This window comes from Sander lucioperca, chromosome 1, assembly GCF_008315115.2.
Source record: "Sander lucioperca isolate FBNREF2018 chromosome 1, SLUC_FBN_1.2, whole genome shotgun sequence".
Lineage (NCBI taxonomy): Eukaryota > Metazoa > Chordata > Actinopteri > Perciformes > Percidae > Sander > Sander lucioperca.
In genome coordinates, this window is record NC_050173.1 from 14,793,365 (window position 1) to 14,819,554 (window position 26,190).

The window sequence follows — 26,190 nt, forward strand, 5'->3', positions numbered from 1 at the left end:
CTCTTTGCAATTCAAATACTTCAAATAAGTCATTAAATGCTATTTTACTTCAAACATCCAGTTTATGTATGGTAATAACTATACCTCATCGCACTTAATGCGCACACACCCGTAGTGAGACGGACACACGTTGTGCACATGGGCAGACAGGGTGAAATGTATTTAAACGGGGTCGCATACGCAGGAAGTTATTTCATGATGACAGACAGTTTACGTCTGACACTCACACTGGGCCGTGTTTGAATATTAGGGCTTGATTAGAAACAATGCATCTGGAGACATAATTGTGTCTTATCATTAGGCTGATCTCTGACTAATTATAGCTTATAATTAATGAGCTGTGATTATGAGACTAATTATGAATTCCAAGTTAGAGTATGCGTGATGTTAAAACATTAAGGAAATAAATTAAATAAGTTAACTTAGGCGACTTTTAAAGTAACGGAATGCATCTGTTTCCTGTCTATTGCGGATTGATTGAACACCATTATGACTATCCCTTGAGCGTGCTGATGGCACTTGCTTGCTTTGCCGTGTGCTTTGCATCCAGGTTTTTGGATCCCCATTAGTTGTTACATGGCACTAACTAGTCTTTGAGGACTTCGAAAAGCGCAATATTAACTAAAAATCCAATGTATTATTAGTAGGGCTGTCAATCGATTAAAAAATGTAATCTAATTAATTACATTGTGATTAATTAATCGAAATTAATCGCATACATAATTAACGGTGCCTGAACCGATACTTTTTAAGAAAGTAAAAAAAAAAGAAAAAAAAAGAGTAGGCTACAAAACAACAGTCGTGACATTAAAGAACTTGTTTATTGCTAAGGCCATATGGTTCAAAATTAAATGATTTAATAAAAATGTATAACAATAACTTATTTCACTAGTAAATTGCTGTTGAACGACAAAAACAACCACCAAGGACATTTACAATAACTTCAAATGCACCACGAGGCTGTAGTATACCGGTTTCATTGAACGCACCGTCTGTGTTGTTTCTCCGATGGCAGCTGCAGATTGTTACATACCGGTGTTGAATCCTCTACAGTAAAACACAGTCAAACTTTACACCGTTTAGCTGCTGTTGAGTATAGTGTTAACTAGCTAGCGGTAGGCTAACGTTAGCTGCTGTCGAGTATAGTGTTAACTAGCTAGCGGTAGGCTAACGTTAGCTGCTGTCGAGTATAGTGTTAACTAGCTAGCAGTAGGCTAACGTTAGCTGCTGTCGAGTATAGTGTTAACTAGCTAGCGGTAGGCTAACATTAGCTGCTGTCGAGTATAGTGTTAACTAGCGTCACGTGCAGCGGTGTTTCTGTTGCCTGTATCGTCTGTTTCAGAGCATCAGAGAGAAGAGCAGACATATCAGTGGCACCAGATTTCGGTAGCCAGGGTTGGCAGGAAGAAGATTTTTACAAGTAAATGTTCCAATTAATGATCCAGGCAGAACATTCTCGTCTCCCTCCTCCATTTTACAGTCCAATGGTGGTTAGAACGGCTCCGGGTCAAACGTCAATATGGAATGGATTAATCTGCGTTATTTTTTTTAACGCGTTATTTTTTCTCAGATTAATTAATCGAAATGAACGCGTTATTTTGACAGCCCTAATTATTAGTATGAGTATTTCTGGATCCACTGATCCACCAAGTGGTTACTTGGCTTGTGCAATTATGGTATACAGTGATTATTCTCGCAATGCCAGACCGTCCTCCACAGCGCTGCGGAGGAGGGTCTAGCTTGTCCACACAGCATTCCGGGATGGGAGAAAAACATGCTCCGGTTTATTGGCATTTCTTTAAACCAATCACAATCCTCTTGGGCGGCGCTAAGTGCCGAGTGGAGCAACGGTGCCTCTGCAAAATAGCCTCAGGAAGGAACTTGTTTAGCTAGTAGTCTAGCTAGCTGTCTGGATTTACCATGCAGAGATCTGAGGAGCAGTTAACCATAGTCCTCATAAATCCACTGGATAAAATGCCAACACAAATATACCGGAAGGTAATGGACATCCGGCTGAAATGAAAGAGATCCGGCGGAATTTTCGGCGGCACCGGAGCAATCCCGGAAGTGGAACGTCGAAGCTATACAGTGATTGACGCAGATCATGTTAACACCCAACTCAGCTCTATGGAGTTTGCAACTTTCAAGCAACTGTCAGCTCATTGTTTTGGTTTTTCGGGCCCACAATGTCACTGTTTTGGTTCAGTCTCACAGCTCCCATCAACTTCTGTGCAGCTGATAGGAACTGCAGATTTCAGTCATAATTTTGTGTAGGTTCGTCACTTCAAGTGACCTATTTTACATGACACAGTCACTTGATCTATTGTAAATATAGAAATATTGATAAGAGCAGATCTAAGTTTGTACATGACTTGACCAAATGTACCTAGTTACATTCCACCACTGGTCTTTAAAGATATAATATGCAACTGATCTGCATTAAAATGCACTGTTGTGAGCTGCATTCGTTGAGATTTTGTGGCGATGTGTATATTTATGTTTCAATGTGTTGCTATGTGTACTGATTATGGAAACAAATATTCCTCAATTTAATCTAGGCTACTGACTACAACCACATCGGGCAATCTAAAGTTATTATATGAATGAAATAGACATATTACATACCTGAGGGCCAACTCGGGGACATTTTTGAATAATTTACAATCCCGTAATTGTCTCCATCTGTCAGCCCGACCGAGTGTGACTCGGATTACGCATGTCTTTCACTTTCCCTTTGCACTTTTGGTTGTTTTTCGTTTAATTTCCTTATTTTCTGTGATGGTCCTGCCCCAGTATCAGCCATCACTACAGCAGATAACTTCTAAAATAAAATTCTAATACAATTAGGCCTATATAAAGAAATCTCCTGCTCCCTATTACCTGCATACACACTAACACAGGCTTTTCCGGTGTTCAGCCGAAATCTGTGACCCTTCAGAATGTATTACTGTAGCGTCATCTTCCTGCCGTAAATCATTTTGTGAGTTTGCGGGAAAAATCAGACCCGGGCAGAGGCATTAATAAAAACTATATAAACCTAGCGTTCTTTTCACGGTTGGTCTCGTTTGCTGTTACAGGTCATTTATGATCATCAGATAGAACATTACACAGTTTCAGAAACATTTAAAAGTTACACAGTTACTTTAAACTGGACGAGGCAGAGAAACAAACTGAGCTAGCAGCAGCTCGGCTCCAGTCCTTCTGCCAGCGTGACGAACGGAGAGGGATAAACACTGTTTTTTAACCTGAAACTACTTTATTCAGTGTTTTTACCAGTTTAATTCACAGGGTCTGTTGGTTTTGGAGAGAAGAAGACTTCTGCGGATAATTTGGCTCCCGGTAAAAAAACTCCTGAATGATGGACGCTGAAGGAATCCTAAAGGTCTTTCCACACATTTTCTTTTCCTTTTGCGATTAATTCGCACGCCAATCAATTTTTTCGGACCGTTGTTTTTGTTATGAGTACTTTCACACGTAACGCAAATACAGTATAACGCAGCGATAAAGCGACGTAATTTATTTTCACCGCGAAAAAAGACAACCAATCACGTTGTTGTTTACTTATGAGGATCATAATACAACAACACGGAGGCTGCTGTCCCAACCATAGACTGTAATAGACGACAGACTTCATTACTCCTTTCAACCTTGAAGGCAGCGTTTACCAGAGACCGTTCTTACAATAAAAACCGTGGACATGTAACCTACACTGCGTACTGTTTACCAGAGGGAGTTAAATTCACTCAGAGTTTTTAGCTAAAAGGAAAATCGTAGTCGGACAGCACAGCACTTTAGGAGCTTCAGCATTTATTTGTGCTATTGTACTGTACATTCACTTGATATCTTCACCGCTAGACGTTAACTCTCCTCTGCTCCGATCGCTCTCTCTCGTCCGCTCACACCGCATCTCCCGTCACGTTCTCTTTCGCGCGCGCGCTTCAGTAGCATCTCCAGAAACTCGTTATGAAAATTTCCATCGCTGCCAGTATGAATAATTTTGATGCGAAATATTCACAGGCGATTATTTCGCATTTTTTGTGTGATTGTTTTGATTGAGAGACCGCTAGCGGCAGAAAATCACATATTGTACTTTGAATACAAAGTGAACAGATGCTATGAAATACCTGGTGGAGACACTTTCACACAATATAATATCTCTGCAGGTGCTGAGGTTTAAAAGCTGTACAGTGAGTTTTACAGAACGTCCTAAGCTCATCTTGACCTGCTCTCCTAAGAACGGCCAACTCTCGGTTATAGGCTCCTGACCGCTCTGATGAGGAAGTGTTTTATTCAAGGGCGTTTTGGTCACGCAGAGATCCATGCCCGCATCCCAAGCGGCCGATTGCCTCCAAAGTTATCCAAAATGTCCGGCTCTGTGTAATGATTTTTCCAGACAGCTGACTGGCCCGGTTCGCTCACGTCACTCCACAGATTTCGCCTGATAATACGCTTAGACACAGTGGCTGATCACATTCACCTGACCTTGCTGCACCAGCTAACTCAGGGGGAGAGAGGAAGAGAGCGTTTCCGCTTATCTGTCCCATTTGCTGCAAGAGCAGAGATTCTCCAACTCTCACTCCCAGCGTGGCTCCCATAGACCTTACACCCTTTGTTTCACTCAGGCCACGGCTAGCATCTCAGGAGCGGCTGGAACCGTGCACACAGACTCACCAAATACAATTAGCCATTATGAATTGAAGGGAACGTGAAATCTCTGAAGGATGTGACAGATTCATCTGCCTGGTTTGGCACAATGTTGTCACTTTTTTGTTGTTTTTATAGCACTAATTGCATTTGCCATTGAAGGCTGACTAAATCAGGCAGTTGCAACACTTAATGAGATGCTGATTAAAGATTCTGAAATTCACTCATTACTGATTTGGTGTTATTTTAGCAGAAAAATGAGGATAATTATCTGTAATGCCACTTGTTACGATAATCACTCTATAATTGCCTTATCAAGGTGTCATAGAAGAGTCACGGCAAAAAATGTCACTACCCCTCAGGGGCACTTTGTTACTCCCCATTTCTCTTTTATGCTGTTAAATGCAGTCCTATCGCACTGGCAACACTTTCACGGATGGAATGAGTAAAAGAGTTTGTGTGGGAATCTGTGAATACTACTTCGCCCACATCCACGGGCAACACACACGGTGGCACAAAAACAAGCCCTGCTGCATTTAAATAGAATGAGAACACAACACAGGACCTCATTTTAACATTGAGTACTTTAAACTGAATCCACGGGACACGTTTCAAATTAAAACCCTGCATGATTGAATTAATCTCATTAAAGGTTAAGAAAAAATATACAAGAATCATCTGGTAGTCTCCTGAGGATGTGATGTTGAAGCACTGTGCTTCCTGTGGAGCTTGCTATTGGTTTATCTTGTACCATGTCATTTTTTTCAGTGATTGAAAACAAACAGCAGAGATGAACAAATAGTGAGGTCTATGGGAATCTACCCCCGGCATCTTAAAGACTCGCAGGTCTTGATACTGGTGCAGCAACAGGAAAACTTCTTCATAGCAGAAACCTGTTTTAAAGGCGGCCGTGATGCTGAAATATCTTTCCCGATGCAAAAAAAAAGACCTATAACCTACAATGTTGTGATTAGAGAGGAAAGCTCAGACAATAACCTGCTGATTGTGGCCATAGCTGCTCCCTCCATTGGTTATGAATGCATCTTCCCAAGGAAAGATATTTTTTCTCCTACCGACGGTAAAGCTTGTTTTCTTTTAATCATGACTACAAAGGTCCCCCTATCTTAACAAATAGTTGTTTTAACGCAAACCATAATATCCTCGCTGTCAGGCCGAAACCTTGTATCTCCATATTTCACCATTTTATGGCTATCCGATACTATGCTGTATCGATATTTTCCCCCCACCCCTAATTAACAGCTTTGCATTGCTTTGATTCCATGTCTCCAAACTGACTGCCATCTACTGTAGGTAATACACTGACTAGGGAAAAGTTCCAAAACTATCCCTTTAAGGTGGATGAGTAAGATGCTAGAAATCTGTTTCCAGTACCTCTGTCATGATCTGATTCAATGAATAATGATCAGCAGAGGATTATATTCAGCTGTGTTGGTGGACTCAATAGTTGAAGTGCTAACTGAGAACAGCTATGACCTGTTTATGTCTGGCTCTGTTGTTACTGAACTTTGTTTTTGTGCTTGCGTTCTACAAAGACAGCATCTCTTCCAACATGTTGCAATGTCACAGTGACTGTTTTGACTGACCCGTCCAAATGGTGTGGACACTAACAATAACTACAACAGAACTGCTTGGCACAGTTTCCGTCAGGGCTGGATTTTGCCCTCGGACCTGTCTAGCCTACTTTCACAAGAGCAAACCCCGTCTGTCATAATGTGTTATAGTGAATGATGTCTTTTTCTGTTTTTATGCTGTAATATTGAAGGAGCTTTTTTTTTTCTTCTTGTACTTAAAGGACCTCTTCATGTATAAGGTTCAAACAAGGGGTGCATTTGACTTGCAGCGCCCGATCCATGCTCATTTATGCAGACTAACCTCTATTTCTCTCAACTATAAATAACCAAAAAATGCTCCCTAATGGAGTAATTTACACACACCCTGCCAACACCATTGACAGGACTCTCTCCTATGGCAAATGTCTGGCATTTAGCAAATCAATGACATGAGTTATGAAGAGGAGCCGGGGCCTTCGCTGCCTCTCCATTCTTCTCAATAACAAAAGAGGAAGTGCATTAAAAACTAGCATTGATGGGTTGTTGGGCGTTGCAGTCAATGAGCTCTCAGAGTTTAAAATGAAAAGGCTCTTAGGGTGAAAATTGTTTTCTCTTGCCATCAGTCATGTTGCGAAAGGTCTTTTTCATTGTGATTAATTAGAAACTAAAAGGGTAAAAGGAGGAGGGTGAGGGGGGGTAGAAATCCAGTTGTTACAAACTCCTGGTGTACTTATCCTGCCCAGTTGTGAGTTAATGACACCAGCTTTCGCCTTGACTAAGTGTTATTGCTGCAGTCCATAATTTCATCTCGAAAATGGGCAAGGGAGTGGATCTTCCTTATAGTAATTGAGTATTGATTTGAAAATAAACAGCAGCGAGACTCCCACCCAACTGACAGAACCATCTTTCGGATGGAATCGACAATAAATGGGCTCCTGGTTGGAGGGAAAGTTATGGTTCAGGATGATACAGTCAAGCGCCGCCTCTCCCTCTCTGCAATCTCTCTTCCAATATTTATTGGATTTTAGATAACCCATTTACGAGCCCTGTCATCTAAAACCTATAGTTTTGAGCAGGCTGATGATAAGTTAAGGCCTGGACTTTTCACAGATCTTCGCTGCTTACACTTCTGCAGCCCCCTAGATGTTTTAGATTCATTAAATGCATGTATCACACAGGAAATAGCACCTGCTGAGGAGGAACTGTGATGAAAACTGCAGCCTGATCAAAATGAAATGAGATCCCAAAGGCAGTGTTAAGCAAATGTTTGATAAGGCATGCGTTTTATAAATGCAAAGTACAATCTGTCTAGCCGTGGGCAAATACCTTTTTATCTGACTGTGAGAGGACGGAGGGAGAGAGAGCAGTAATGGTTCAACAGCTCAGTGAATCGACATAATACGAGGAGTCTAACACTTATGTCAGGGCGGCCGTTAACCTCTGCGTAATCACTGTTGAACTACATTCAAGCTCCCAACCCCACCGTGCGCACTCAGCGCTAACGACATACAAATGTGCTTTTCGTTTTCATTAGCCACCACTTCACTTTTGATTCAGGGGAAACAGTGGAGCTGCGTGGTGTTGTGGGGGGGGTGTCAACTTGGAGTAGTAACACGGTGCTCTGCCACATGCCCTCTAGGTTCCTATCAGGCGGCAGAACAGATTAACAGAGAGATTCGGGGCTCAGTTCAGTTCACAGGCTGCCCCCAGAGTGCTAGAGGTGATGTCAAAATGTGGTCGCCGCTGCGCTTTTGTATTGTCATTCACACCTGCCTAATGACTCCTGATTATCATTCACATGCTAATGCTCCATTTGTTATCGGTGTGACCCGCGTCGGGAGCATTATGAACCGCTATCTATATTTATCTTGTCAATTATTGATTGCCTTTTCCCCCACTGCACGTCGTTATTAATTTGATGTGCTGTGTCAAACTCACTGTTAATCATATTTAAACAGATATGGGGGAGATAAAAATCAATTTTCCATTATCCTTGAGTTTTTTGTTTTTTTTTTCACGGCAGAGGGGACTTGAAAGATCGGCTATGCATGACTGAGCAGATCCACAGTAAATAATCATCTAATTTGAGTTTAATGTGAAAGCGGTAAAAAAAGATGGAAGTGGTGTCTTTGAGTTTTTCCTCAAAGGTAAGGTTATATAATAAAGTGTCTGTGTTTTTTTTTTTCAGATGTTTCACTGAGCTGCTGTTTTGGTATTTACCCAGGGCTTATCACTTCATGAGTGCTGCTTCTGTATCCATGTTACAGACAATCACAACGGAAGATGTAGGCTCCGCTATACCTGTTATCTCCAGCGAACACTTACCCCAACAGGCTTTTTAATGCAGCAAGTATATCTGATATTGAAGCAGTATTACAACATATAAAGTAGTCGCGTACCGACATTTCAGAAAAAGAAAGAAAACGAGTTTAGTTTAGCTTTTTTTTTTCCTTGTAACAGAAGCAGGACAGAAAGACAAGAAGCCTAAAGAGCCATTACCCAGTGGAAGGTAATGGCGCGAGGCGCGGGGAGGATACAAATAGCCGAGGAAGGGCACTTCACCCAGATAATGGGGTTGAGGGATTCTGGCACGGCGAGATTCATGTACAGACAAGGCTCCTTTGATGCAGGGACATTGGAGAGCCCATAAAAGCCCTGGTATAAAATACAGAGGCGTTACTCCGAGCTAATAGGATCCCCAGCTTTTTGGAGGCAGATTTAGCATAGCCTGACATGGGAGACACAGAACCCCTAATTGGATACACCTACCTGGGTTCAATAAATGAACACAAGGGGATCCATCAGAAGGGAACAGGGTTCAGACAGGGGCTGGTTTAGCAACTGTGAAGAAACGGTGGGTGTAGCACTGAGCTTGCTGCACACATCAGCAGCAAAAGATTTCGACTTAAAAAAGCTGAAGCAATATTAATGCAGCATTTAAAAACTGTACACCCACTCAACCCATAAATCATTAAAGGGAAGCTTTCTCATTTCTTTACACTTTTCAGTTTTTATGTATTGCACTGTACATGCAAGGTGCGATTTGACGGGGGGGATTGCGTGGGATTTCCCCCTTTCTGGTCTCTATATCTCTGCTGAATTATTTTTATCCCCAGTGGGGACAAAATGTATCCCCCCCCCTCAAAGTGATCAATGCTACTTCACCAATAGACCATATGTTATATACCTAAAATAGAAGTATTTCAAACTAAGTAAAGCACTGTATCGTGAACAGTCTATAGTGCCATAGAACGATAAAATACCAGCGGCAGTTGCTGGTTGTATTTAGCCAAGAGCTCCGGGACGCCAGCTACCATCGGCAGTTTGTTTAGCCGCTAGTCTATATTCACTACGTTCCACTTCTGGGATTGTTTCGGTGCCGCAGGAAATTCCGCCGGATGCATGTATTTTCGCCGATGTCTGTTTCCTTCCGCTTTCTTTGTGTTAGAATTTTAAACTCCGGTGGATTTCTGAGGACTATGGTTAACTGCTCCTCAGATCTCTGCAGGGTAAATCCAGACAGCTAGCTAGACTATCTGTCCAATCTGAGTTTTCTGTTGCACGACTAAAACAACTTTTGAACGTACACGTTCCACCAGAACAAGTTTCTTCCCGAGGCTATTTTGCAGAGGCACCATGGCTCCGGGCGGAGCTTAGTGCCGCCCATGACAATTGTGATTGGTTTAAAGAAATGGCAATAAACCAGAACACGTTTTTCTCCCATCCCAGAATGCTGTGTGGACTAGCCAGACCCTCCTCCGCAGCGCTGTGGAGGAAGGTCTGGCAAAGCGAGACTATTTAGCCACCAATAGGTGACTGCGAGCCGGGTATCTCTTTTGTTTTATCTCTTATACTCCTATTTGAATCTAATACTTTAACTTAATATGTTTTTCTGTGTCAACTTTTCTGGACCCTGGTCATGAGACTCGTATGAAACCTGTTTTTCTGTACACGTGACGTTCTGAATGTAACTATGTCCGGGAGTCAATCCAACAACTGTTTATCTAATTGATTGAAAGAGCATGAGGAGTTTGAGTGACCTTACATGGGCATGTTGGTTGCTGGGATGTCCAGTGAGAAGTGTGGGCTTGTTTTGTGGCTATGGGTAAAAGGAATGAATGCTGAAGAAAGGCAGAACATACTCGGGGTCTTTCGGTTGAATAAAGATCTTATAATTGCACCATCCGGTCTCCCTGTAGATTCTTTGATTCGACAAATTGGCCTAAGAAAATCCACAACACATACAAGTTCTGATTTTGGTATTTTACAAGTGCTCACATCAAGTCTACAAGCGCTCACATTTTGCACCTCACCATATGTACCTTCATACAATATTAATCCCAAGAAACTGATGTGGCTCTCAGTGTGGATTCCTAATGATCCTATCATTTCTAGTGTAGGTAAAGCCCTGTCTCAAACCTCTCTGTACTGTGTGACAAGTGATGCATATATGATATATACATGTAAGAGCGTGAGGTTTGATTCTTCCCGTCTACATCCAGCCAGACACTGTTTAGTGATGCTGTCAGAAAAACTCTGTAGACGGACTAATCTTTAGCCCGCTGACAGCTGTGTCCTCTTCTAAAATGAACACAAATGTCCCTAAGACCAGGTTCTCCTCCGGCTCAGATCAATATGGTCCTGATAAGCCAGGACACCTTCCAGGAGCTGCAGGGCAAGAGGAAGGGCTCCGACATATCATGATTTGGGCTTTAATTACTTGGCACATGCAGCTGACTCCAATGCATGTATAAATGTTTTTGTGTGTGTGCTTGCGTGTGCATGTGTATGTGTGTGTTCAGGGATGCGCATGCCTGCATGGCAGTTAGTAAACCAGGACTTGTGTATGAAAGTCACGTTAGTGTATGCGCAGCAGCCATGTAGCCAAAATAAAAAAAAATCCCTTTAATTCTCCTGTATTATATGTACCATTTTTACAATTTTATTTTTGGTATATTTCATTGTTAAATGTGCATATATTTCTTGAAAACAAAACTATAGAAATCGAATCATAATAATGAATAATGCAAAGGTGAATCTTGTTCTATTTAAACAACTGCTGTGATGCATGACACAAAAATCTAAAATATAATTTATATAATTTCTTGTATTTTTTGTCATACATTAGTATTACAAGTACACATCTTTATTTTAAGTTAAATATTGATCTCTTAATCTGCAGAGCACATGTTATTATTTTGAGTGATTAAGAATGGGCCTATAATATATAACTATGAAATTATAATGTCACTCTTACGTATTCATATATTCATGTAGATATCTTAAACTTTTGAAAAGATGCCCAAAGTAAACGCAAGCCAAAAAAGGATGGGTATCACACATTAAATCTTACATGGTTATTTTGAAAAACGGAGACATTTCCCTTCGTTTGTGCCCTTCGTTTACACGCAAACGGCGAATTCGCCTCTGAAAACAAGTCTTTCTAAAACCTCCGGCCAGAGTGGAGGTTTTGGAAAACTTCGTTTGCACGGTGCATGTAAACTGAGACAAACGGAGGTTCAGGCAGCCAAGAGAAAGAAAGAGGAAGTGATTCATTGCTGCTGTTGCTATTTTTGGGATTCTGATTGGCTAACGTGGGCTTGAGCTTCTCGTTACACTGCCACCTAGAGGTTTGACATGCTCTTGACGGCATATATACACTACATGTAAACGAACACTTTTCTGAAAACTGACAGCTGTGCACAATGTTATTTTTGAAAACGGAGAGGTTGAAATGTCCGTTTATGAAAATAGCCGGCCACGTGTAAACGTAGCATAAGATGGATTCAGGCACCGAGTGTACTTTTTTGTAAGATTGTAAGAAAAAAAAAACAAATCCAGCAGTGAAATCTGACATCTTTGGAGTAACTGAACTATTAACTCATATTACCAGCTGAGAAATATTTACTAATCTACGTATTATAGATTTCTTTCCTGTAGACGGTTCAGAAAGTACAGGCATGTTTGGTTGGCGTATTTTCTAGACATAGTTATGCTTGAGCTCTCTACAGCAAGGATTAACAAAGCCAAATCTTCAACTATAGACCTATGGAAAAACGCAGCAGCACAAATATCAGACCTAATGACCTCAGCATCAAGAATTAGAAGAGAGTGACTAGGCAAGGTGTGATTTCTGTTTTTTTGTTTGTTTGTTTTCCTCGAGATCGCAGAGGGTGGGGGGTGCGAGAGGGTTTTGGTTCTTGTTCAATTGTATTTGTCTGTTCTATATGTTGGAAAATATATAAACAATAAAAAACGGATCTAAAAAAAAGAAAGTACAGGCATGTTTGATGTCTTCCACCCCTCATATCGCAACCCATGCAAAAACAAACACACAATATTATGATGTTGATACAGTCTACAGTAAAGTTTTTCTAAGGGTCTGAGTGAGGACGTTGCCAGTCCTCCTGAGCCCCGGCATACATGATCCTTCTCAGCAGACTCATTTTGTTTGTTATCTCCCCCAGCACGCTGCAGGCCTCTGGCTAGCATGGCGGAATGGGGAATACATGACACAGAGGGGAGTGGGCCCGTCACTCTGCCAGCCCACAGGCCCTCACATAAATAGCTTTTAACATGGGGATCAATAATGTTAGGTTGTGATTAAATACATTATTACATTCAAAATTAGCCACCCCAGGGGCTAACACATGTTTATGGAATAACCAAAGGAGAGCTGTTACACTCTCTTAGTCTTTAAAGGAGAGTGTGCAGATTCTTTTGCTTTAGATGTTTGGAATGTGGCAGTTGTTTGTTCTTCTTTTTCATCATTCCTTAAGTATGGTGTCCAGTTTTTTTTTTTAATATTATTGTTTCAGAGTACCCTTTGAGGGACATGCACAGAATTTATATGTGGACATATGGACAAATTCTATGTTGAAGCTTTCGTAACATTGTTATTGAAACTTTCATGCCAATAAAGCCCCATTAAATTGAATTGAAGTGAGTGAGAGTGAGTGAGAGAGAGAGAGAGAGAGAGAGAGATGTATTTTTGTTCTTATGCTTTGGCGACAGACGTACTGATTTTGTCATGCCAATAAAGCAAATTAAAATTGAAAATTGAAATTGAGAGAGAGAGAGACTCAAGATACTTTAAGTTGCATTAAAGGTGCATTCTGGCTCCTTCGCCCTGGTCAGTGCTGCGAGATATAATGGAGCTGTAGCTACAAACCTCCAGTGCTGGAAAGTAACTAACTTAAGTACAAATGTGATGAACCTGTACTTTACTTGAGTATTTCCATTTTATGCTACTAAAATACTTCTACTCCACTACATTTCAGAGCGAAACATTGTACTTTTGAACTCCATTACATTTATTTGATACATTTAGTTGCTAGTTACTTTACAGATTCAGATTATTATTACAACATATTATCAAGAAATAAATATATATATATATATATATATATATATATTCGTATAGATTAAGCTACCTTCTGCTCCACCGTGCCACCCACCAATGATGATAATCCAAAAATACAACATACATTATTCTTTTTTTTGTATTTTGTTTGGAAGACAAAATGGGCCTCATTCACGAACATTGTGTATGCACAAATCCGGGAATCATCAATATTTTCTAAATTGGTTCGAACAGATGTAGAACTGCCTCAGACCATGTGTATGCACAAATTATGAAAATGTAAACACACACCTTTCAACTAAATGCATAGCTTATTCAAACTACATTCATTAAAAAAAGGCTTTAATGGGCAACAATATTCAAAACTGTTAATTTGCAAATGCAATTGGCCAAATGTATTACATAGCTATGAAATTGTTGCCATTTCATCCTCATCAATCATTGACAGGGTGCCGTTCATCATGCATGTACTGCCCTGCGCTGCAGTGACACAGAGAAGGTTCAAATCGGCAACGTTTCTCTTTAATGTCAGACCATTTCTTTTTTACCTAAGCTACAGTCTGTATATCTCAGGAGACATAACATTGACTGCCTCAGTTATTGCAGCCCAAGCCTTTTTTTTTTGTTTTGTTTTTTTCCCCATCCTCACTCCCTAGGAAACACTATTGACGTGTGTGCTCCACCTCGGACACTTTTGTTTCAATTTTGTGATATTCTTTTGCTTTGTTGCTTTAGGGGCCGTGCTTCTCTCTTACAACGACTTCACTGCTTTCTCATGTAGCACTCCACGATGTCCTACATGAGAAACTTCTAGGCCAACACATTCCTTATAAAGAGATATGGGGGGCGTGTCAGTATGCTGATTGTCAGGGCCCCAAGGCTTTGGAATAGCTTGTTGGCAAAACTCCTTTGAATATGTTGAAATGTTATTTAGTGTATTTTCTTTATTTGTTCTATGTGTTCTTAAGGTGTGATTACATTGATGCTTGTGTAATCTGGTGTTGTACTCACACTTCCTTATGCTTTTACATGTTTTGCCCAAGCGGGCTTTACTAATCCCATCCCACTCATTAAAGCCCGTTGTGTTTTTAACCAGTAGACCTCAAGTAGAACATGGCTCTATTCTTTCAAAACCGAAACCCAATTTGTTTTAAAAAGGCTAATCCATTTCTGACGGCTCTGCTTATTCTTCCAGTATAGTAGGACCCCGGGTCCCTTTATTGTGTGTGTGTCTGTGTGCGAGTGAGAGTGAGTGTGTGTTAAAGAGAAAGCTTCTACCCCACAGCCTTTGCCAAATCCATTTTTACTTCACACAGAAGTTAATTTATTAAGTCTTTAATAGGCCCTTTTATTATGTATGCTTATGAAAGCCATAATAGAGATGTAAGGTAATGCAATTCTGCTTTCTTAAAAAGCTCATGAATCTTCATAGCTGTGCTATTTCAAAGAAAACCTGTTCCGATTGAATCAGATGTTTTATTTACATAAAACACGTTCATTCCGTTTAATTAACTAAATATGATTAATCTCGCTTCCCCCATCTTCTAACATACCCATTATAAAGATACAGTATGGTTCGGTAGCATATTTATTAATAAAGGTAATGCTGGAGTTGTTGCTTCTGGCATTTTCACAGGTGTAAAAAAGCACAGTGGTGCTACACTGAAACTTACTTGAGATGATACTTTACGGACTCTCAAAAGGCCTCGAATGGACCAAAATAGCTCCAATATGACGTGTGCTGGAATTGGAGGAGAGGTGGTGTAGCATAATAGGAAGTTTTCATAGAGGAGAGTTGGTGTGCTGATAAGTGGCAGATAGAGGTTTTACACTTGGCCGGAGCATATCGGTAATAGCTCCAGGAGCAGCAGTGTATTGACTCCAGTCAAGGAGATGGAGGGAAAAGGGAGGGAAAGAGGAAACATTTCTGTCTGCGGTTTGAAGAGGGTGACTCCCAGCTCTGGAAGAGTGCAGGTCCACAGGGAGGAGTATCTGCCATGGAACAGATGTCCCAGTCACAGAGGCTGAGGGTGCAATTACACCTCCCATTTTTCTTTCTTTTTTTTTTTTTTGGGCAGGTGGAGGATGTTGGTGTAGGTGAAGATAGCACTATCAACAACTCTGTCTGTATTTCTCAGTATGGCTATGTTCAGAAGATTGTGGCGTCCGGTGACTTTCCTGCGCAGAAGCTGAGTGAAAATAATGACCTTTTCTGAAGAGTCCATCATGTTTTTTTAATCCTCCATGTCTTCCTTGGCTACTAGCAGCTGCGTGGAGGAAGAGGGCTGTGCGCGATCACGGAAGGCTTGGACACGCCGACAGTGTTGTTGTCATTACTTCGAATTCCTAATGGGGGAGACAGAAACTACACACTATAGCTTTAAATACATAAAAAAAAAAAAAAACTGTAAATACAACCAGGCTAGCCGTTTGTCTCTATTTCCAGTGTTTATGCTAAGCTAAACTAGCTGTCTCCTGACTGTAGCTTCATATTTAACACTTAGCTCAGGGAACCCCTTTACCCCTTTCACTTTTATTTTATGTTCTCAAAAAGGTAAAGATGAACTAAATCAATATTAAAGCTGCAAGCAGCAATGAACGAGCCCTCGCACCTTCCTGTACGTCGGGGTTACTGCCGGAACGTTTGAAGCAGCCATGCATTTGTGCGACCATCCGACACTGTGCACACGAGTTAGACTTTATTTCCTAAATGTACATTTCAGTGACACAGAGGACAAGAACGGGACATGAACCCGGGACTCCTGGGTGAAAGTCCAGTGTTGTTTGACCCATCCACCACCCCAACCAACCTCCTTATGCAGCTTTTCAGTCTTTAATACTGCTCGCTGCCGTTGTCGCTCTTAATACTGCGTCGTCTTAAAGCGCCACGGTCGACCTACTGCTCTGCCATACAGAAGCTAAAGGGTGATTTGTGCATTTTGCGTCGGTATCTGACACTGAGAGCCACTGACGAAGCGTCAGTATTTGACGAGTTGGGATTGAGAACGGATTGCGCCTGGCCTAGACCATTTTGGGCAGAGTGAATAATGTAACTTCCTGTTTCATGTCGAAACGCGCAAAATGGCCGCTAAACTAAGGTCGACGAAAACATAAACTTCAAATGACTTTTCATTGTTAGGGTCTTTAGATTGTAGAAGGTTTAGGATATACCTCAAAGTAAAGAGGGTTTTTTGTATCTAATGCCTACCAATTACCATTAGGCTACGTAAAATCTAAAGCAGGGGGATTTAACTTTGAACATTTTTAGGGTGTGCTATTGAGCCATTTTGTCACATCTGAGCATGAAATCCATAAAATGTAAAAAAAAAAAAAAAATAAGTGTCACCAGTTCTGATGCATGTGGAAATTTTGGTGAGTTTTTGAGCACCTTCAACCTCTCAAAAATGCTATTTATTAATGAATGAAGTTGATCCAGTTTTATTGAACCAAAGCTAATTTCTTCTCTTGTCTATAAACTGGATCACTTTAGTGTTGCATACTCAAAGGTTGTGAAGATTCCAGTAATCCCTCTTCAAGTTTTTACAGGTTTGAAAAGCATAAATTAGTTCATTAAACTTTTTTTTCCCCACAAAACTGCAAACATTACAGTCAGCACTTCATCTTAGGGCCTTAAGCACACCGTCCAGAAGTGCAGCCATTTGCACTTTTTATAAGCTTTATCCCCACCTAGTTATTCTAAGATCTGCTGCTAAATTTGTCCCTCATTCCCTCTCCCTAAGCTTAAGCCGTCAGCCCAGTAATACAGCTTCAAGAGCACATCTCCTACCAACTTATTTATTTAAATATGTGTCTGCCTTTGGTTAAGGCCGCCATACTTCCAGGGTGCAGCACAGTGTGAGACGCGGAGGCAGAGATTTTGGGTTACTTCACACTGCCTAAGTCTCTGTGGTTTAACTTATCTCTAAAGCACCCTGTTGATGCAAGGCAAGGACATTTTGATTAGTAAAAATGCAACCACTAAAGATTTTACAGTATTTGTACAGATAATTATACTTTTTTGCAATAAAAGATGAAATAAATCTTTTTCTTTATAATAAAAATAGTTATTCAAAAGCGGGAAAAACAATTGGAAACAAAAATATGTTATCAATGGTTTTATTGTCTCACAGTGGACACAGTATATCACGCTCTCTGACCTCTGACCCCGCTGAATCTCACTTAGCTCTGTAGGAGTACCATCTTATGTGATATCCCACTTTTTCTCAGAGAAAAAATATTTTGAATAGTTCACCGAGAGTTGAAATGTTAAAATGGTGCTTCACTCACATCTTTCATGCTGTAAGATATGTTGGATGAGTAAAAGATCTATTCAACTTGACACAGAAATATATTTGTTCCTATGAGAGCTAACACAATGTTCTTTGAGCACACGTATGACACCCTGTAACATTTTCCTTATCTTCACACTTCAAACACAGCTTTATCTTTCCCTAACATGCAGAGGTAGAGTTATTTCCATATGCCACCTGCAGACAATTGTGTTTCTGTGTTCCACATATCATGCAGTTCTTCCTGCTGTCAAAAAACGGTGAGGTGATATTTGGGTAACTGCAGGCTGTGAGGTGGAGCACCAGACTCCACCAGAGCGCCTGGAGTCAGCAAGGGGGAGAGACGTCATGATGTGTCAGCCAGCATCACATCACGTTTGGCTCCAAGCGAGGCGAAGGTCTCCGGCCAAATCAGTTTATATAATAGACAGGATGAAAAACAGCAACCTCAGTCAGATGAAGTCTGTACACTTGGACACAATGGGGGCCATATACGCGTGAAGTTTTCACCAGAGATCAAGCCATTTCAGTACGCAATGAAAATCCACTTGGAGAGATTTTAAACTTGTAACAATTATGTAATCTATTAGTCGCAGACGTTATATTTTTTTCAAAATTTAGAGTTTCATTGGGAGGTGAGACTTTATCCTGCCCCTTGGTGTCGAGAGAGAGGGTCAAATATGGATCGATGATAGAGTGGTAGTGAAAAACCCAGGGAGTGATACTCAGGGTGGGGGCATGACTCGATGAAGCTTTATGGAACCCTGTCATAGAAAGGGGTAAGGCACAGTTTGGTCTATATCGACGACTTGCCACTTCCAGGATTGTCCCGGTGTCACCGTAAATTCCGCCGGATGTCCCTCTTTTTAAGCTGGCTGTCCGACCTTCCGCTTTCATTGTGTTGGCATTCTAAACTCTGGTGGATTTCTGAGGACTATGGTTAACTGCTCCTCAGATCTCTGCAGGGTAAATCCAGACAGCTAGCTAGACTATCTGTCCAATCTGAATCTGACAACAACTTTTGAACGTACACATGTTCCACCAAAATAAGTTCTTTCCCGAGGCTATTTTGCAGAGGCACCGTCATTGTGTCCGGGACGTAGCCATAGATAAGTGCCAAGACGACTGTGATTGGTTCAAAGAAATGCCAATAAACCAGAGCATGTTTTTCTCCCATCCCAGAATGCTGTGTGGACTAGCCAGACCCTCATTCCGTAGCGCTGTGGAGGAAGGTCTGGCAATGTGAGACTAGGCACAGGTAGGCACAGGAAATGGTTTGGTTTCTAAACCAAAACTATTATAACAATATACTGTATTTAGATGATATAAGAATTAACACCCTAGAAAGCGGCTTTATCTAAGGACACAAAATAAGGAAACATGCAAAGAAATGAAAGTGCTATATAAACTATATTAACTAATTCAAATGTATTTTAAAATAAGTCAATTGGAAATTTTACTAAGCTCAAACAGTACTTGGGCATAACTCCATCCAGCAGGGGGCGCTGGTTTCTGTCTCACCTGTGAGTTAAAAACCGAAAAACTTTACTGAAATATGTAGGCTACCCTTTATTAAACCTAACCAGACTACAGACAATGATAGCAACTAGCTAGCTGGTAAACATTATGAAGCATTTAGCTGGACCTACATTCACAGGTGGCCAAACACAACTCCAAATCAGTGCTAATGCTGCTCCATATTTGCTTGTGGTAAGCAACTGTTTGTTTGCTTATACAATTTTGTTCCCTATAAAATGTCCATTTAATCATAACAGAAGAGCTCATACTATGTCAATGTTGTGTTTACAGCTTGTTCCGGTGTCCCCAAGTGGCAAAGAAAATCAGTTAATGCAAGTTTAAGCTAATGGGGAAACAATATACGGTTAGGTGACCGCGGCTCTGATGTTCCTCTGTGGTTGCTTGGGATGGACTTTCCTGGTGTGTAGGCCTATTCTCCGCTGAGATGCCTGGGGACACTGCTTCCCTTCACCCCAGGTAGGCTAACTATTTACTACTCTTTCTAAAGTGCATAACGTTATGTGTGTTTAGTGCGTTATGTGTTAAGTTTTGTAGGTTTAGTACAACTACGAGGCTGCTTGCGCTGTTGTCCTGCGTAGACGTAGCTGATGTCATGGCGTTTGCTAAACTGTGGTTTCTGCTACTTTTGGCTGTAGCTAACCTACGCCCCATGTAACGCTAGCCTTTTACAAGAGGAGATTGATAGCTAAGAGCCATACATTTGCTATCTAATATGCATAAGTGAATATCTGCAGCATAGCTAGCCTTAGTTCACTGCTGCAGGTGCACCAGGTGGAGTGGTGGGTTTGGATTGACCCTTCTTATTTCAGTCTCTCTGTGGTTTGTAGTTCTTATCAGGAAAAATTGTGACTTGTGCTTGGTCCAAAGTCAATTCTGCATACTGTAGTGCTGGTGTCAGGCTGTAACACTTATGCAGCTACTGGATCATCAACATCATCACTCCCCAGTTTGTTTATTTCTTCTTTTTCTGCCTTGACATTCTTATCAGTTCCAAAAACTTGGCTGACTGAAATGGAGCAAAGCTGGTCAGCTAGTTCATGCAGACACCTCCAGTGCCTGCTACTGTACACACACACACACACACACACACACACACACATATGACATACTCTAGTTGCTGCAACATCTATCCAACACAGCAACGCTGTTGCTCACCTGAACACTCAGTTGTAACTGGTTCAATCACCTACACTTGCTGCTTTCGCTGCTGCAAATGTTCATGTAGTATTTCATAAATTGGCAGATATTAGCTTATTGCATGTATATTAGTAATGATGTGTATGTTGGCCAAAATATCACAAGCATATCAGTATGGAAATGTCTAAGATATATTTAAGGTAATTTATTAACAGTGTTAACATTAATAAAAGCATCATATATGGTCACAATTCTCTGTTAACAAACATGTTTGTTTTTACTACAAGTAAGTAGTAGTGTATATATGTATGTGTGTGTGTGTGTGTGTGTGTGTGTGTGTGTATTAGGGGCGGGCGACATGGACAAAAAATATCTATTTTGGGCGAGTTTGACAATAACGATAATTAGACAATATCTTTTTAAAAATGTGTTTTTTAAAAGTCCCAGTTACTTAATCACTGATGATAATAATGGGCACAATGTTGAATGAACACAGTTCTTATTTATTTTCTTTAAAATAATAATTCTATAATAATCTTTCAGCATTATATTAGGGGTGGGTGATATGGCAAAAATATTGTATCATGATTTCTTTCAGGCAGGATCACAATCCTCGATCTTATCAGGATTTTTTTTTTGTGTTATTGCCAAGTTACTAAACTGTACAACCAAACTAATGTCCCGATTTAAAAAAACAAAAACAAAAAAAATGACAGCCCTACAAGTTAACAAAACACCACACCAAATTCCATTCTCAAATGTAACACTTTAGTGCCTCTTGGGATTCTGTACTCAACATTCAGAACATTAATATAGCAGCAAATTAATATTTGCCGCGTCTCCCGATACTTGTAATTGATCAGTGTGTTTGCCGTCCTCTCGTATCCTCTCTCTGGTGTCTGAATGTTTGTGAGTTTTTCCAACTAACTCCTGCTGTCCTCATGCTTGCGACTAATTTGTTCGGTAATGTTACCTTTCATTTTATATTTAACACCATAATTAAAATGTTTACTCATCAAGGGTTTTCTCATTTTGATCTCACTGCACTGCACCGCGCTTGCTTTTTGTTTTTCATTTGTCTTCCACACAAAAGCCACTAATTAAAGATCTCCCGATATAGTAATCATCAATAGAGAGTGGCCTATAAACAGAAACCAACACAAATGAATGATGATAGGTCTTTTTGAGTGTCTTGCTCTCACATGACATGAATCAATCAGCAGACAAAACAGGCTCGCAGGCCCGGCAACAATGAGTTCAATTGAGCTGAGCTGTGATTATGATTCAGTGAACAGCAGGACTCAAAGAATAGTTATGTAGAGCCCAAAGGAAACCTGATCAAGCTTTCTTCGGAGGGAGTTTTCTGCCTCTCGGGTCCTAGAATCAGCCAGTTGTATCGCTGATGATGTTAGAAGTGCCACTCAGTGGGATAACTTTCAAGTGATTGAGGGGGGCAATGCGATTTTTGTTTATTCAGGAGCCAGGTGCAGATAACAGGGCCATTCATGATTGGAAGTTGATTACAAGTCACTTCTGCAGAGCACAGTGTGACGCTTCACAGTTTAATCAAGAACAAAAAGTTAATGGGTGCAGTTTCACATTTGTGTAAGCATTAATATCTAGGTTACTGTTTATCATTGGCTTGTTTGGTGAAATATCTTAAACAGACCTTATTTTCATTTCAGTTTGTTACGGAAGCAAATAATGCCCATAAAGATTTTACTTTGACTAAATTGAGAACAAATAAAAAAATAAAATGAACATAACGTTCATCGCAAGTTAGTTTTCCTCTACTGACAGCTTAACGTCACTTATAGCTCCTCTACTTTTACTTGGTTTACGTCACTGCATCTCCTGACAGAACACAGTTGAATTTTAGCCTGCATGCACTTTCTTACAGCCTAGCATGTTTGAAACAGAGCAGCTAATATTGGTAGCAGGAGCAACAAGTTAGCGGGCTAACGAGTGTTTGAATGCTGTCTCGCTGCTCCGCTCCGCGCCGTGCGTGCCCATCTCTGTATGCACCGAGGGCGGCCTCGGTGGAACAGAGATCAAATGAGCGGAGAGAAACGAGCTTGACCCTAAATAACAGCAAAACGCAGTAAAGACTCTCACACTGAGCTGAAATGAAACGAGTGCACATTAGGGTTAGGTACTGAACTCAGTACTTTTTTGGGTACCGACCGAATTACGTCGGTACTACCGAGGACCGATTCCCATGTTAAATCAAACAGTGCCAGATTTCGGTACCTGAGAGCGGGTAGATGCAAGCTTATCTGTCCTCTCAGCATTTTGACAGAGAGCGGGGCTCCGACACACACACACACACACACACACACACACACACACACACACACACACACACAGCTGTGGTGCAGACGGAGTGAGACTACGTCGACTCGGCAGTCTGTTCAAGTCACAGTGAGTCACGGCAATGTCGTTTAAGCGGTTGCAAGTTCCGTTACACTTTTTAAAACTCCACGCAGGACTATAATATTAATGACGAGGCGAAAGCTGTCGCGCTGCAGTTACACTTCCTCTGACAGACAGGCACACTAGTGTTCTCTATGCCCCGGTGAATAACTGACAGGCTGGAGGTTGTAAGGCAAGGCAACTTTATTTCTATATCACATTTCAGCAACAAGGCAATTCAAAACACTTTACATAAAACTAAAAACAGGCTAAAACAGAATAAGATACAAATACAAGAATAAATGGTGCGGTGTAAGAAATTAATAATTATTTGATTTAATAGGTTGTAGGGATGGGTTTGGGAGGGGTTTTATTTTTTTTTTGAGTGCAAAATGTTCAAAATAAATAAAATGTTCTGAGTAAATAGTATAAATAGGTGTAAAATAATTTTTTACAACTGAAATCATTTTTTTGTTATTACAGAGGTAAAGTCCCGAAAAAAGGTACCGTTGGGTAGTGGAACCGAAAGGGGAAAAATGTGAACGGTACCCAACCCTAGTGCACATGAATTATGTGAATAAAATATATTTATTTTTTTAGGGTATAAAAGAAGGCAATGGTAAGGGAAACACAGATTTAATAATATAGATTCTCATAATACCACATTTGTCCTGACATCAGGGTTTCCGCTAAATACATTTAGTAGCGGTGCACCGCCATTACAAAATTGTTGCCGCCGCTCCGTCAACATTTTATGAAAAGTCGCAATTACACGAATCTGCAGAGCCGTATGCTCCACTGAACTCAAGTGAACAGTCATTCCTCCCCCCTTTTCCCCAACAGGGTGAGCAACTGGAACAGTGACAGAACGTCATCACTCGCGAAGTCGTGGCAACCAAATAAACAACAGCGCGAGTAAAGCATTTTCCCGTAAGGCGGAGTGACAAACAGCGACGAAAGCCTGCACGGCTATTTTACCATGAAAACGCGTTGACAAGGGTTCAGTTAAATATGACAGCTACGGTAGCTTGAAAAATAGCGTTATAGGCACTGAATTTGATAAAATTACTGTTTATCAGCCTCCAGATGAGACAAGAAGCTAACGTTAGCGAGCGCTGTGGTCCCTCTGCCTTTGACTCTCGGCTGCAGGAGACGTATAGACCTTTTTCACGGCAGACATGTTGACATGTCGTAGTAGGAGAAGCACAGGTGTATTCCAAACCATTAATGATGGCTGCATTCCACTTAGGAGAGGCCCTGGTATTGTGCATGCTGACTCACTGAAATAGCTTACTGGAACTGAGCCATCATTAAGGTTATCATCGTTAAAGTTTAAAATGTTTTTTCAGGTTAGTGGGGGTGCATACCGCTCAAAACCAACATGAAAAAAAAACATTATGTTCACTCAGCCTTTTTATGTTGTTGCTAAACTGTGTGCAAAATTAGCGGTGACGTCACCTGTTTCAGGTTATCCTACGGAGCCGTCTATGTGCTGGAATTTACCTTAACGGAGGTCAAATAAGCCCACTGACGGCAACGTTCTTGTTCATATGTTTTGGCACAATGTTTAGTAATGACAGTAGTAGTGCTCCTTTATTTCTTTGTCTTCTAGAGTACAAGTGTCATCAGCTGGTGAAGATGCTGACTTTTTTGCAACTTTAGCTTTAGTCTTTTAGCATATCATGTATGAAGCCATCAAGTGCATATTAAAGACCCCTTTAGCAGAGTTCCCCGTTTAAAAAAAAAAGGCTTGAGGTCTGATTGATGAAAGCCTGAATTTGACCCATTTGAGCAAACAGACTTGATTTAAATTTCTAGATCCACATTGAGCTTTATGAATTTGAGTGAAGTTTTTTTAATACTGGGCACTTGAACTCGGGTTTATGTAAGATGTTTTAGTGCTGTATTTTCAGTGATGATTTAAAAATCACAATTATGTATTTGCCCCCATAGTTTAGTGTCAGAATTCAGGCAATGCAGTATGTCTGTGGAGATATGTTACCGAGTTAGGACCGTGTCTTTAATGAGCACTTTTCATATTGCTGAGACTGTCAAGCCCTGTGCTCCAAGGGTTGGATGTAATCATTCTCCACCAATATGAAATAATGAAGTATGAAGGGTAATTGTTAAACAAGTGGCCTCCCGGGAATACTTACAAGATTGTACCTGACATGTGTGATGTGTACGAGGCGTCTTGTTAGTGTGGATGCACACACACACACACACACACACACACACACACACACACACTCGCACACGCGCGCTCACTCACTCACAAACACTTCTAGATTAAACCCTGTTAATGCAAACTCAAAGCCCAAGTGACATCTCCAGCAGCGTAATGAAAAATTTAGCAGGAATCTGAGGCTGATTATCAACTGCAAATTTGCTGTAATGCCAGTAATCAGAGGAGATGGTACAGTGGAGAGAGAGAATTGAAGGGAAGCCATCAGCGAGCCTGAGCACTAATTAAAGCCTACCTGCATCTTGTTTCCTGCCATCTTCTTAACATGACAATGCTGCCAAGGCCCTGATGAGAATTCATTTCTATGCCACAAATAGGTTCTGATTTAATAGATTGCTATTTATTGTTGAGTCCATGTACTTATGTGGCTTAAATGACTAATGAATAAATATGACTTGTTTTTGCTTCTTTTTGAAAAAAGCATTTAAATTTGGCAGCGTGGAATCTTTGACATGCACTCACCCATTGCAAGTAAGTGTCCCAATGGCAGAGAGCAAGTTCACGAAACTGAAATGATAATGGCCTCATGATATTTTTGTCTGCTCAGGCGTCGGAGGGTTAATCACAAAATGAACTTATCATCTTCCTAGATGAAGTAATTAAGCAGTGCAGGACACACTCCTCACATAATTGAGGGTGAATAATGAGGAAGAGGCACGCAGTCTAGTGGGAGGGAGAAAGATGAGGAAAGATCACAGATTGGTAATTAGGACACTTGATGGAACCTGTAGGAGAAATGTTGTTGTGCCACGTATGGCACAGTTCTATCCCTGTGATATAAGAGCGCAGCAGTAATGAGAGGACGGGCTCGCCGCAGGCAAATTCTGTTTTCACACCCTACTCTTAATAAACTACTTTTGTGTGACTAAACCAGGCCAGCGTAGATTTATTTAATACACAGAAATAGATTGGACGCTACACAAGCCACCCAGCGATAGTGTATTTACATAAAAGTTTTCGAGTTACAGAGTAGGCTTCAAATGTCATTCT

At 40.8% G+C, this 26,190-nt stretch overlaps 1 protein-coding gene across 1 annotated transcript in view; it reads left to right on the forward strand.

Annotated features, from left to right (window-relative positions):
* The first annotated feature begins 19,506 nt into the window (after positions 1-19,506).
* The window catches only part of adarb2 (adenosine deaminase RNA specific B2 (inactive)), a 302,664-nt gene continuing 295,980 nt past the window's right edge, over positions 19,507-26,190 (forward strand). The window contains exons 1-2 of the mRNA XM_035999226.1: positions 19,507-19,524; positions 19,677-19,862. The gene's annotated coding sequence lies outside the window, so the exon portion shown is untranslated. The remainder of the gene's footprint in view (positions 19,525-19,676; positions 19,863-26,190) is intronic.